A 14,422-nucleotide genomic window follows, 5' to 3' on the forward strand; every position below is an offset into this window, starting at 1 on the left:
GTCGATTTCTGGTATAACAAGTATATATTCTTGTGTATAATATCTTTTCAATGATAAAAGTAGACTGGGAAAGTAAACGGTATCTGTCCATCTATAATGAATAGAAAGTATAATGAATACCTCATTATGCTGTCTCTTGCTGTCCAACCTTGTATAACAACTTGGCTTGTAGATTAAATCAAATATTATACACTTACTCGTACTTTATGCTATTCATCCCTGAAAGCCATATTTAGAGAAATATTGTACATTTATAACAGCTTGTATTGTATAACTATAACAGCTGTACTGTGACCAGTTCATAAAATATGATGCATTGTTATAGACTCAACTACCAAACAGTCTATGACGAAGTTCAAATGTAAAAAAAAATGAATGTACCACTTAATGTTAATGACCTGATCGTGTGATAATGCAACACTGGCTGGGCATTCTGCAGGATTTTTTTTTTTTTTTACTTTTGTACTGTTTGCACATTTTGCTGATAATACTTGTACTTTCCCCCGAGTAAAATTCTGAATGCAGGTCTTATATTCGAGCAGTTTTATAGTGTGTTATGCTTGAGTTAATGATAAATACATAGTACGCGCACTTGCCTGCTCTTAAAAGTCACATTGTTCATCCTTTGCGTAGCTGTCTTTGCCTTTGTGTTCTTCATTCTTCACATGTGCCTGAGAGCTGCTGGGATCTGAAGTCAAGTTTCTGGTCAACTCAATGTATTCTGATTCTGATATGACGGCTTGAAATTAAGCGACGCACATCAAGTAGGGCTTTCTTTAAATCATTGTTATATAGCCTTCAATTTTCCAGACTTTTTTCTTTTTTTTTTTATTGTCTGTATCTGTGTTTCTCATCATCCCCTTTTAAGTATTCTCAGCGACTTGTTGTTCCATGTGCTCCTGTAAATATATTAATCACATGCATCATTTACTTTTTTTTATGTGTGTCATTTGGCAGCATGTTGTGTGATCAGCACATTATTAGCCATCAAAACGTCTTTGAACTGACTTGGTACTGAACTGTAGGCAGAGAGAAGGGAACACTGGGATGACCCAGGGGGAGGTCGTGTGAGGACAGTGACATGGGTATGCAAATGTTGCCAGCCTGCATTCATCCCCTCAGCATCATTGTATCTGATTATCACACTGTAATCGATTATCCGTCCCACACTCCAGCCCCTCTCTTTTGCACCCGTGTCCTCTCCCTTTCCTTTCGCTTAGCAGTTGTTTCAAGCACCGCGCTGCAGGAAAGCACTTTTCTTCCGCCCTTGCCGTCTCCATGGTTAGGGGGCGTCCGTCTCAAGTGCAACTGCTGCGCGCTTTCCATTTGCTGAAACCATAGGTGTGTCAGGGGGGGTGGGGGTGCGCCTTCCCTCCGCCAGCTGTCAGTCATGAGGTCACTTCCTGCGGGTGTGAGCTCCCTGGCTCTGCGTTGTGTGGACATGGTGGGGGATTTTTGACAGCGGCAGCGCTGTTGGGAATCAAACGAGGAATCGGCAGGGGTCGGGGACTATTTTTCCTCCCTCCTCTCTCTGCAAACCCCTCTCGATTTCGCACCGACCGCTCCTCAACCCGGCGACGTTTCCGAGGATATGGCGGCTTCGGATTGGGCTGTCTATTGTAAGGTAGATGTCTTCATTTTTTGGCCTTTTATCCCAAGCAGTGCACCCTCCTGCTGCAGCTGGAGTCTTATCTGTGAGGGAATTTCCTTAAGTGCGCTGCGTTCACTCGGAGCATTTGATCAGTTTGCAGCCTGAAACCTGCACACTGATTGTTCGCAGGCAGTTTGGGCACATGGATACATTCTAGCAGGATTATATGCCCGTTGTTATTGTATGGAGGCAGGCTAATCTGATTTCGGTTTGCACGCCTGCGCAGCTAAAGTGGCGCCTGCTCATCAATAGCAAACATGTCTATTCATTAGTAAACCATGCACTCAGCACAAAGGCTAGTTATTGGCACGGGTGTCACACTGGTGGCGGTTATGAAGAAGCTGCAGCGTGCATGTTAGTGTTGTTCATCAGTGTGAGCACGTTAGATGCTCTAGTGACAGTGATGGTAATAATGTCAAGAGGTCAATACTGTGTGACACATTAAGAGCAGTGCACGTCAGGATTGATGCAAATACTGCTGGAGACATGGTGCTGTCATCATAATAATAATAATAATGATGATGTGGCCTTGAGTGTAAATATTGTCTCCATTAGAGATGGAGTTTTGGGATTCAGGCCTGCATTCTAGCTTAAAGTGTTTCCTTTCAAGTATATTTTGCTGAAGTGTCAAATATTAAACAGAGGAATTGTGAGGATGACATGCTGCAGGTCTCCAGCTGGATTTGAACCTGGGAGGTTATGGCCACATGCTCCCCCCCCCCCCAAAGGTCTCCAGGACGAGCTTGAAATATCGCTTGGAAATCATGAATTCATCCTCCCATAACTGGTGTTCAGTCCTTTTTCAGCACAAACCACTGCGAGGTGCCGACGTGACTGATGCACGGTGGTTCACATGTAGCTGCTGGTGCTGTGAAATAACTGCTAAAATAACCCCCGAGGCATCGCTCGCCCTCTCCGTCTCAGTGACACCTTCTCTCCCTGTGTGTGAACATGCAGCAGCAAAAAGGAGTGTGTCCAAATAGCTCGGTCACAAAACGACTCGCTGATTTATTCCTTTCAAAAATGCAGCTGTAGCTGCTCACCATGTGATGATCACTGATTTGAGCTCAGAGCTTACCAAGTTGTGCCTTCACCGCCACACTGTTGCATGGCAAGCGTGCACACAGGCAGAAACACGCCCTCGCGTTTATATTGTGTGAAAACTGTGAGCATGACATTCTGCTGCTCAGCTAATGGTTTAGTTTCTCTTTGGATAACAGACCACCTTGCAGCGCTCCTTTCTTGATCACACTCTTGTTCTGTGAAAGTGAAATTTGACCCAAATCCTGCTGTACTTGTCCCATTCCCCAAAGCGATGTAGGAATGCAGTATGCCCTTTCTTTTACCACAAGCAGCAGGGACCTATGGGTGAATTTAGTTAACTTTTGTAGCTATCCTTGCTTATTTGCTTCTTACAGTATAAATGTCCAAAGTGTTTCCAAAGTTAAACCCCTCAGCATCTCCTTTTTTGGTCGTTTACACGGACATCCACCTTCTCACTTTGCTTGAATCACATAATGCGTTTCCTTTTGTTGTGTAACTGTTAGACGACATCAGGACAGACGAGATACCCCCGTCACACCTGACTGATATGTGGTGGTTGAAGGTCTGTTTATATTTTTAAATGCACACGTGTAACGTTGACATTTTTAGTTATGCTCTCTAGGTCTCTGCTGACGCATTTCCTAAAACAGAGACTTTGAAGGTGAAGACAGATGCTCCGTTCTGCAGTCTGCAGCTCAGTCCTATTACATGAGCCCCCCTCTGTTTGCTAACCCCTAAAGCCAGTCTTCACAGTGACGTGGCTTCCACCTTGGGATCAAAGGTCTTCACTCGGAACCATTTTCACACCCCTTATCATGCTGGTGAGTGTGATAAAAAAAAATTATTAATAATCACATAATGTTTGATGCAGCCACAAGTGACTGTGTCTTTAATTTTTGCGTTGACTGACTAAGGCAAATTGAAAACATCAACTTGAATGCTTTCCTCCTCTTAGACTGATGAATAAATCACTTCATAGGTTATTTTTTTCCTCAAGAGATAGATTTTCCCGATCAAACAGAACTTGCAAACTGTTTTTAACTCGGTGGTGAATGCCAAGTGTCATCACTGCACCAAGGTGGGTGGTTTTCCCACTGTAGTTACGAAAAGTTCCACCTGTGCTCTCTTTACTCCATGCAGATTTCACTAGTCACTCACTCTCTCTCGCTCTGCATATTGCACAAACAAGTGAGCGTGTTATTTTTTTAAAGGTGTGGTAAGTCTTTCAGTGCTCGTAATTGACCTTAAAACATCACTGTTAAAGTCAAAGGGACATAACTGCCATTATCTCCCATGCAAAATGCATTGAACTCTCTGAACTCTGCACCTGCTCAAGCAAGTGTTTGTGCTTCTTTCAGCCTGAAGGGAATTTGCCCTGCTGTTGTTTTTTCTGCAGCTAGTTTCTGTCCAGCTGTGCTGCTCTACACTGACAGTTTTGTCTCCAGGAACCTGAGACCTGTAATCAGCTTCTGCCTGGTTGCATTCACAGCCTGGAGTGACAGACTTTAAGACACAGAAACAAGAACAGAGTGAGTTTCCTCCTCTCTTCTCCTCAAACAGGACTTTCGGGTTCTGCACTCAAGTGCATAGCATCAGAAGTTCATCATTTGTCTCTGTCGCGAGTCCATAAAGAGATGTGTTGTAAGTGGGTTTAGCAACAAGAACGTAGTCTGACTGACCTAGTTTGTCAAGTCCCTGCATCACAGATGGTGGAAACTGGGCATAGTTTAGAGAGCTTGTGTAAGATGAGTTACTACCTTAGAACACAACATCCAGCATATGTTTTGGATGTATGAGAAATAGTTGGAAGTGTAATTCCTTAAAGCTTTTCCACCACTGCCTTGTTATCGACCCTTCAGGTTCAAGGGCACTTCTGGTATTTCCCACCTTGTGAGAGCAACCCCAAAGAAATAAGCGTCTAAGCCTGAAACCAACTAGTCCATACCAAGTGTCTTCTCACTACATTTAAAGGCACACATGTTTATAGCAGTTCCAGATGGCTACACTGAAACGAGGACTGAAAACATGGAGTACAGTGAGGCAAGATGAGATAATCATTCAGATGGGAATAACAGAGTTCACTTTTAGGTTGGGCTGTGCGATATGACCAAAATCTCATACCTTACTTATGTACATAACCTTATATATGTCCTGTCACATACAGGTAATGATGCATAGCAGGATATGGCGCTCATTTTAACACATGAAAAGAGGCAAAGGTGGGAAAAGTTTGGAATGAGTTTCACTGCTTGAAAACGTAAGAAACATTTCGTTTGGTGCCTTTAGGCTGTACTCAGACTGACAATAGCGCTCACAAAGCGCTGCCTCATTCTCATCACTGAGGCCCTGGAGGGCTCCGCCAGAAGAGTTGAACTCAACTTATGTCCAACGCAATCCAGCAACATCCCACAAAGTTGTCATCAAATGCATGCAAACGCACATTTGTAGTTGACTTTGAAGCCGTTTGAAGCTGCCACTCTGATAACTGATAACTTAGTAATAAATATCCCGAGCTGTAAAATCTGTTGTCATGATATAAACAGCTGATCAGTGTTTTGGCATCTGATAAGCCTTCACACTCAATGAGGTTTGGTTTACATCCTGTATCAAATTTCACACCCTCACTGGTACCTGTACTAACACATCCACACCAACGGTTTTTTTATTTAAAGCAGTACTATTTTCAGTCTGAGTGTGTCATCCATTTGTTTTGCAACTTGTGTCCTCTGTCGCCCAGGTTTGACCTTCACCTGAACCAGGCCTATTCCCCTTTGAGCCTTTCTTATGGTAAAGTCCCTCTGAGTTGAATAGGATTGAGGTCCTCCAGCCAGACTTACAGTAAGCAGCTCTGGACAGGAGATTGTCTGTGCTAATGATTGGGGAGGGGCGCTGTATGTAAGCAGAATCTGAATGTTGAGGGGACTTGACAGGAGGATTTTATGGATCTCTTGAAGAAATGTCTTTCTCGCCGCCACCCGTTTGTCTCCCTCAGTCCTGTGTTTCTGCTCTGCTTCTGTGAGAGTCGCATCTCTTCAACATCCTGTTTGTCTAAGGCCGACTCATTGTTGGAAGATTTACTCTTTGTTGCCAATTCAAAGTTGAAGCAGTATCTGATCCTCATCCACGTGAGCCAAGGCCTGTGGAAATCCTCATCAATGACCTATCCTTGGTCTTATCTACTCTCCCACTCTAATTCCATTACTGAAGAAGCCCACTCTCTTTCAGCCCCACTTATCAGCTCAGACAGAAACATCTTCATCGGTTTTGACCTAATTTGCTTTTGTAGTAGAAATGAGGAACGAGGCCTTCGCTGCATCCATCTAGTGTCAATTTTTCTTTTTTGCTGCAACAGGGCTCTTTGATGCTACTATGGAAATTGATGGTGCTTATTAACATGGATGACCATGCTAAAGGTTGAGGCAAGGCAAAGATTGTTTTGGATGAAGATTACTGTTTTTGACTGAGTTCTTTGGGAACTTTATGAGAAACGGCACCACTATGCACTACTGTGCATCAGCTGTGTAGCTTACATGGGAGCTTTTGGCAAAGTATTGGTTATATTTAAGAAGGGGGTGGAGGAGCATGTGTGTTATATGAAATGAATAAATAAGCCCTTGGAACACCGTTTTTCAAGATTTGCTTTTGGTGCATGTAGGACACCAAAAGAAAATTCTGGGTTTCTTGTCGCACTGAGCGATCCCACTACAGTAGCAAATTAGTGTTGCTCTGTCACCGGGCCTGCATGCTTCCCCACAAACACGTAGGCTGGTTTGGCAGCCAGAAAGGGGGAACTCAGGACTCCAGTGTCATGCTGGAAAATGTAATAAGATACACACAGCTGTCTGAGTTGAGAGAAATGCTCCCAGCTTCATGTTGATCTCATCTCAGTTTTGGTGATTTGTACACTCTGGCGCTCCCCTCTCTATTGTTTTTCAGTCTGCAGAAACTGTAAAAACTCCCTTTATACAATTTTGGGAAAGTTCTAGGGCCCACCGCAGTGCAAAGATTGTTTGGAGATGTAACTTAATAATCTGTAGATTTTTGCCATGATCAATTGTTTACTAAACATTTTCATAAAATTCCCATCACAAGTTGTCGGATTTCAAAATTCCATCTTCAAATTGCTTGTTTTTTTTTGCCCACCCAACTATTCAAAACCCAATTTAATTCAGTTTACTATATTATGAAGCAGAAGCCAGCAAAAGCTCAATATTTTTGATAAACACTTTAACTTATCAGTTCTTATCATCACTTATCGTTATTGTTATTTAATTTTCTGTTGATCAGTCGTTTCAGCCCTTAACTTTAGCGTCAGATTTCTCTCAGAGTGACTCCTACACGTTTAGCATAATACTAAGAATTTAAATAACCCATGTTCTGTCCTGCTGAATCAAGCTAGAGCATGTAAAATATTTTATATTTCTTGGCAGCGCTGCAGTGAAGGTTGTTAGTCAAAGTTCGAAGTTCACAGAGCCACAGACTGACAGCTTTGTCTTGTGTCCTCGTGTCCCTGAGTTGCCGGGGGACGGGTATTATAACTTGGATGAGCCTCAGAGGACGGAGCAACTGGTAGAGAGTACAAACTCACTTGAACATTCTCGTCTCTTCGGCACTGGCCATGATAATCTTCGTTGTGCTGATCACGTGTGATATTTTTATTTCTGCTGTGGGATGTTCACCACACCGCTTCCTGAGTCTGTAACGATGTGTGGAGCCCACTTGCACACAATATTCAAAGCTATATCCACTCGTTGCAGTTTTTATTGAGCAAAAAATGCTAATTTCTGTTCTTGTTGTACGTTAATGCACATTTCTGCTGTCCAGCTTTATGCACTAGCAGGGAAATCATTCGAATTTAATAAACACAATAAACCCAGCACGGTGATAGTACAGATCATAAAAAAAAAGTGTAAGTTAAGGTGACTCGCACAGGCAATACAAGTGACTCAAAGGCTCTTTATGGTGTTGTTGGCCCAGTTTAATACATGCAAGTACCGCTTGCTGTCTGGCAGCCCTACAACTGACAAGTGATAAAAGCAGCTGGAAAAGATTGCAGCAGTTTTCCCCACAATTTACAGTTTGGATGTGTTGCAGGAAGATTTTGTAATGGTGGCCTGATTGATCCTTGTGACGGATTTGGAAATAAGCAAAAAGTGGGAGCCAGGGTTTGGCACCGAATGGAGGTGTTGCTTCAGAACAGCGTTGTTGGTGTTTGGTGATTTTTGCAGCTGGGATCAGTCAGAGTCGAGCCTGCCCATCATTCAGCTGTAAATACATCCAACACACTGGGATAGATATTTAAGCTATGGCTATACTGATCAAGGTTACACAGCAGCTGTGTCTTTTCTCCATATGACCTGAGGCTGTCTATCCAAAGCAAAAAAAACAAAACAGACTCAAGTCTTATTAATAGGTACCAGAAGGGAAGAACCGGGTTGGGGAGGGCGCTGTTTTCTCATATTGATCAAAGGTTTGGTGTTATGTCATGCTGATTTTTAGCTGACCATTCTGTGCAAGACACAAAAAGAATGATGTGATGAAAATGTTTTTATTTTTTATGGGTCAGAGAAATTGTTCATGTTGCTCTTGCTTTTGTAATAAAAATGCGTAGGTGATTAGGCATTTCACAATTAGATGTACTTGTATCAGAGTCATTGTTAGATGTATTAATTGAAGGTAATACCTTTAATTTTGGTCTACTTCAGTTGCTATTTAAAGAGTAACTAGCATAAAAACCTTTCGGAAGGTAGGACTGCTCTGGCGGCGTCTCTGTCACACCAGTGACATCCATTAGATGTTATATTCATAATGAGCGATTATGAAACTATGGCTTTGCTAGAATTTGTGGTTGAAACAATTAGACAAATGCAATGACTTTATTGAGATAGTGATTCTTTTCATTTTAAAACTGATTTGATGTGTCTAGCTTAAAAACGTCAAAGTTACAAATGCTTTTTAAGGTCACATTTTTTTTTAGTGAAACCCGACTGATAACTGTAGGGACAACCAACCATGTGATGAGTTTGTTGTCACAATGTAGAAGAGTGTCTCGATGGTTATTAACTAGCTGTTAAAATCAGTTGTAAGAATGAAAAAGATACCGATTTCAACCCAAGACCTTAAACTTGCCTCTAATGTCAGAATGACTTCTGTAAGATGTGTTGTTGATGAGATATTCATAAAAGTGTGACAACTGACCCCGGTCTCCTTTATATGACCTCATGATCACTTTCTTCAGTTCACCACCTTTTGTTATGTTCAGACAAAGTTCAGATTTGTTGTAAATCATATGCTTTACTTATATTATATAATACTTACTGTGTCAGCCAAGTAAACGGCCAAAAAGCCTCCTCCCTTGCTGCCTTAGGACAAACAAAACATATGGAGGTAAAGGAGCAGGTCAAGTTAAACACACTTCAGAAATATCTGCAGGAATGCAAGTATTTAGAAACATTTAATGCGCGCAAACTAAACCTAATCCAGAAGGTCTAAAATGATAAAATTACCAGGAAACATCTGGCTTTATGGTCAGGCATACAGTCAACAAACTGAAGTCCATGTGTCTAAATTAAGTTTTTTTTTTTTTTTTTTTTTACATCTTCTGTTCCCCCTACAACTAACAACCGCAGGTAATGATTGCTTTTACTTGACCTGAAGTTCATATAGAGAATGTCAGCATAAATTTCCATGTGCTTGTTTTGTCTACACAACACCCACACACATGCAGACACACTTTCCACCACAAATAATGTGCTATAAACAGCCAGTGTAAAGTGTCAGGTCACCACAGACCCTCTGAGGTAACGCGATACACTGTCACATTGCACCTTCTGCAATGTTTTATGGTCAAATCGCATTGGCTCTGTCTTGTGAGTGTGTGCAAGCCTGTAATTATTATTTTGACACTGAACACGCTGTCATCGGAGAGGTCAGAGTCCACTGGGCTTTATGTAACTTACTGTTTTATTTCTCCTCTCATTGCAGCAGTGGGTGTTAAATATACTGACAGCCAAAGCAAGAGCTCATCTTGAGTCACACTTTCCTCCATGAGAGGAAGAGATAACTCACGCAGTTGAAAGTATCAGTATTTTACAGTAAGCAGGCTTCTCTAAGTAGCTTAATTGAGTCATCAAAATTATTTAATCTTTCTTTATTTTATTAGTCACATTTTATTTAGCTTCTTTACAACCATGGAGATAAAGAATAAATAAATGTAAGAACAAGGTGATTCAGAAATCTATTTGAATATTTCCTGGTAAGCCGTAGGTGCTATCCATCCTATCATTTCAGCTTTGATGTTACTAATACATGAAGCTAAGACTAAAGAAAAAGGCAGTGTTGATTTCCTAATCACTTTATGGATCATTGGTGTTAATGGATTTATTATGTGTGACTAAATATATTAGCCATATAAATATATGGCATATGGCTAATATAAATATATGGCTAATATAAATATATGGCTAATATAGGCTATTTATTTTACATGTCTTGGCCCTTGGCTTCACGTTCATGGTAATGGATTAAGTAACTTGACTAAGGTTGCTAATAGATTTTCATATTGTGCATATATGTATGGAAATCAGTGGATGTCAGGAAATGTGTGAATAATACATTCAAAAATCTAAACCTTTATAGCATGAAGTTGTCGGTAGTAACTGTTTGTAAAGTGGGAGGCGCATTCTACAGTCTTCGACAGAAAGCCGCCCACCTCTGAGCCTGGTTCTGTTCAAGGTTTCTTCCCGTTAAAGGGGAGTTTTTCCTGCCGCTGTTGCCTAATTTAATATCTGATGCTGCTCATGTGGGGATTCTTGTATCCTTACGTTTGGATTCCTGAATCGTTGGGTCTCTCTCTTAATTAAAGAGTTTGGCCTAGACCTGCCCTTAATGGAAAGCGTCTTGAGATAACACTGCTATGAATTTGCTCTATATAGATATTGATTGATTGATTGATTTGAAAAATAATTAGCAGGTAACTGGATGAGCTATCTGTCTATCACCATCCAACACAGGCTTATCAGGTCAAGGAACCATGAAATGTAGTTAAAAACCCTTGCTGAAGCCAGTTTGGTGAAGTGCCATTCTTTGCTGCTCTTTCAATAAAGAAATAATTTCCAGTTCAGATACAACTGATGCTTCAGCAGCGTCTGCACTAACGTCTTTAGGAGCCACCATTTTTTGAACAAACAGTTGATTTTCACTGTCGATGCACCTAAAGCCGACGAAGCTTATCTTCAGTGGTCTGAACCATTGTGGTTCGGCCACAAGTGAATAACTTTAGCCTGGTAAGATGGGTTCTCGCAAATCATTTATAGTGATGGAGCTAAAATTGGCAAACAAAGTAGTTTGGACCTTCAAGTCTAAAAATATAATTTTCTGTCTGGTGTACATTTAAATGCCATTGACCCTGCAATTGCAAGGTAAGTGACCTGATAACAGGATTATTGAACTCATATGAAGCTGTCATATGGCCCATCTGTCCCAGACCACAGCTAAAGTCCAATGTCAATCACTTCCCCAGGCCTGCACTTTGGTCAATCTCCATAACGATAAGAGGGCGCCGGCCAGCATATCAGTCCTGAGTGATAAGGGTTCACTCAAGTGTTTACACTGTGGGCACGGTCCAGGCTGAGCTCATAGAGTGAACTCCTCAAACAAATGGACAGGCGGAGCTGGTGGGACAGCCCCATCAGCCCATGTTCCGGCTCTAAGACCACCATTATGCCCCCAGGAGCCCTTATTCTCACAGGCCTGTCAGCACTCAGACCACAGGATGGTTGGATTAAACATTAACCAGTGATCTGCTCTGTCACACACACATAAACATACACACACACACACACAAACTGGCTGATCATAAAAGCTCTTTCATATTGTCAGGGACCAAACTTGCATGGAAGACTTCAAGTTTTTGGATGAGGAAGGTAGGGCAGAGGTGTTTTGTTGCTCTAGTCTTCATGTTCTATAAATTACACTTACCGACAGTCTTTGTTTTTATAGACCGGTAGCAATACCGGTTTTATTCTGACACAACAGACAGTCTGAGTCTGTTGTGAGTAATTTATCTTCTGTCTCCTCTCATTGCCAAGGTGTGTTCTCCTGTAAATTGTCCTTGGAAGTGTTTTTTTTTTTTTTTCCACACCCTAGCGAAACAAGCCCATACACACCTCTAATGTCCTGCTCTGTACCAGCTCTGTCTGTGTTTTCTTGTCATAACACTCTTTTCTGTTTGTTGGATATGGCAATGGATGGAAAGCATTGAGTTTTATTGGCTTCCCACGAGACAATAGTTAGGCATTGAGGCTGTGTGATTGTATTTGTGTGTATGTGTGTGGATGCAGAGATGCCAAAGGATTAGATGACATGATTTAGGTACTCTACTTCTTGAGTGATGGATAGAACTTCTTAGAGTGATGGCTCAATAGTGCAGGTGATTTATGGATTGTTTTCTTGAAGGTCTTAAATGGCTGTGCATACTAACTTCATGCTGTTCTGTGTCTTCTCTTGTTGGGAGAGTAGGGTCACGTTCAGAGCATGTTTATGTGCCTCAGCCGGAGCTTAGCTTAGCGTCATGGCCTGTCTGTCTAATGTGGGTCTTGACTGCGATGGGTGAGCATAACGTTGGGGGCTGGGTGAGCATGTTAAGCAACTGAGCAGAAATCCATTGGACTATATGGATTATTTATGCTCCACTTATACATCCGGCCCTGTGATCGCTGCGGCACATTTGCTAACACACAGGTCTGTAATGGGGTTTATTGATTTTAATGAGAGATTGAATTCCACCGGTGGAAGCTTGCAGTTTCTTTCAAATGCCTGCTGCCCACCCTCCAACGCTGATTTCAAAGCGTGATCCATGCGTCGGCATTGCCATGGCATCGTCATGGCGACCTCGGTTGCTCTCGGTCCACGGCCTTTTATCAGCGCTACCCCCCCTCCCTCCCCTTTTGGAGCCCTAACCCCAACCCTAACTCACACAAACACGTATGACCTTGCTCATCTACCTCTCAGTGTGTTCAGTGCCCTCAGCAGGCTTGGTTGAGCGAGCACAAGAGAGGTCTTGACCTAAAGGACAAAGGCTTGCTGTTACCGTAGGAACCGCTGTTTTCTTTCTCTGTCCGCCTCACTTGCTCACTCTGCCTCGCACATCGCTGATAAAGACCCTGTAATGTAGCTTAACTGACATTCCTCTCCACCCCCATGTCTCTCTTTGTCTTTCTCTATCCCAATCCGCAATCTGCAGTCTGTAGCTAAGCGGCTCTGTGTGTTTTACATTCTCGCGTAATGTTGGTGGCAAAACAAGGTTAGCTTGGTCTGTCGCTTCTTAGCTGCTGGTAAGGGGTCAGAAGTTCGATAAAGGACTTATGGACTGCATCTCATCTTACCAGCAGATAATAACTTACCCATGTTAATGGAGTGTTATCTTAACAGACTGCATGGATGTTAGTCAAGCTGTGGCCAAGAAGCTTCTTACTTTTTCTGCTGAAGCAGTATTATAATGAGACAGTGTTGAATGAAGTGAGCAAATGAAACAGGATGTCCTCTGAAGGAAGACCTGAAGGTCAGGAGCTAGAGGCTGAATGCTAAAGAGGTTTGCTTTATCCTAGCAGAGGTAACACTGCCTCCATTCAGAATTACAAGTGTATTGTAGAGTGAGTAGCTCAGTGAAGCAGCCTGCTCTCATGCCAGGCTTCCTTTCATCTAGAGTTTTTAGTGGGTGGGAATTTTCAGGGTCTTTACTATTAGATTCAGTTCAGCTCCTCTGGGTTGTGATTCTTAATGATAGAATTCAGTTCATTGGTTTCTGAATAATTTCTCTGCTTCTTGACCCAGTATTAAACTTGAAAATTCGTGAAGAAATTTCACACAGATGTTACCCTAAAAATGCTTGTTTGTTATCACTTTTTATCATCTTTTCCCAATGGCTTCAGACCTGAAATGTTTGTTTTCAACAAGATTTAATTGCACTACTAGTGTTTTCAAAAGACAATGTAATGTCATATTTCCAAATTCCTAACCCACACATGCTACTATGTGCATACCAAGCATCAAGTTCCCTCTTTCATATATTTGCAAAAGCTCAAATGTGCTGACAAATGTGTTTTCAGTGCAGGAGTAGCTTGGCTGATTGTGTTTTTTTTTTTGTGTGCAATCAATGTAGCTCTGAACCGAGCAGGAAATACGAGCGATTGATGTAAACTTACTCAGCGGTTTGCTTCTCAAAACTGAGAGTTGATGCCGCATTACGCACAGCCACATCCATCCATACCAGTTGGGTAGACTTTGAGCCAGGCTTTGTTGTCCTGCTGTTATTATTGTACATTATTTTTCTACGTTTCAGTTACGTCACTGATCTGCTTTTGGTCACTGATCTGCTTTTTCCGGCAACAGTGTTGAAATTTTCCCTAAAAGGATAAGGGGATTGCTGCCCGGTAGTCACTCAGCAAGTAGTGGGAACCTTCTCAAGGTTCCTCTAATTGTTGTCAATCTAATTTTAGTGGTTAAAATGTCACCAAAAGCAAGATTAACAGTCACATAAGACATAGAATCACATTTACCTCATCAATCTTATCTGTCTTCTGCACTCAAGGTGAAACAGTATGCAAATGATCTACACTTTCAGCAACTGCGTCAGTAGAATAGCATTCATTTCTGTCATTTGATCTTTTTAAATAGACTCGCAGGGAGCACTGAGGGCATGCAGTCAGTCTCTCTTCTCAAAAAGCC

General features: G+C 41.9%; 1 protein-coding gene across 2 annotated transcripts in view; it reads left to right on the top strand.

The window, feature by feature from the left end:
• Positions 1 to 1,417: 1,417 nt before the first annotated feature.
• Positions 1,418 to 14,422, top strand: part of pparab (peroxisome proliferator-activated receptor alpha b) — a 31,794-nt gene continuing 18,789 nt past the window's right edge. The window contains exon 1 of one of the 2 annotated variants that reach the window (XM_070830686.1): positions 1,418 to 1,624. The gene's annotated coding sequence lies outside the window, so the exon portion shown is untranslated. Of the gene's footprint in view, positions 1,625 to 11,578; positions 11,620 to 14,422 lie in introns of those variants that run through there. The other variant, XM_070830687.1, reaches the window with a different exon arrangement.

The sequence above is a fragment of the Pempheris klunzingeri genome, chromosome 5 (assembly GCF_042242105.1).
Source record: "Pempheris klunzingeri isolate RE-2024b chromosome 5, fPemKlu1.hap1, whole genome shotgun sequence".
Classification (NCBI taxonomy): domain Eukaryota; kingdom Metazoa; phylum Chordata; class Actinopteri; order Acropomatiformes; family Pempheridae; genus Pempheris; species Pempheris klunzingeri.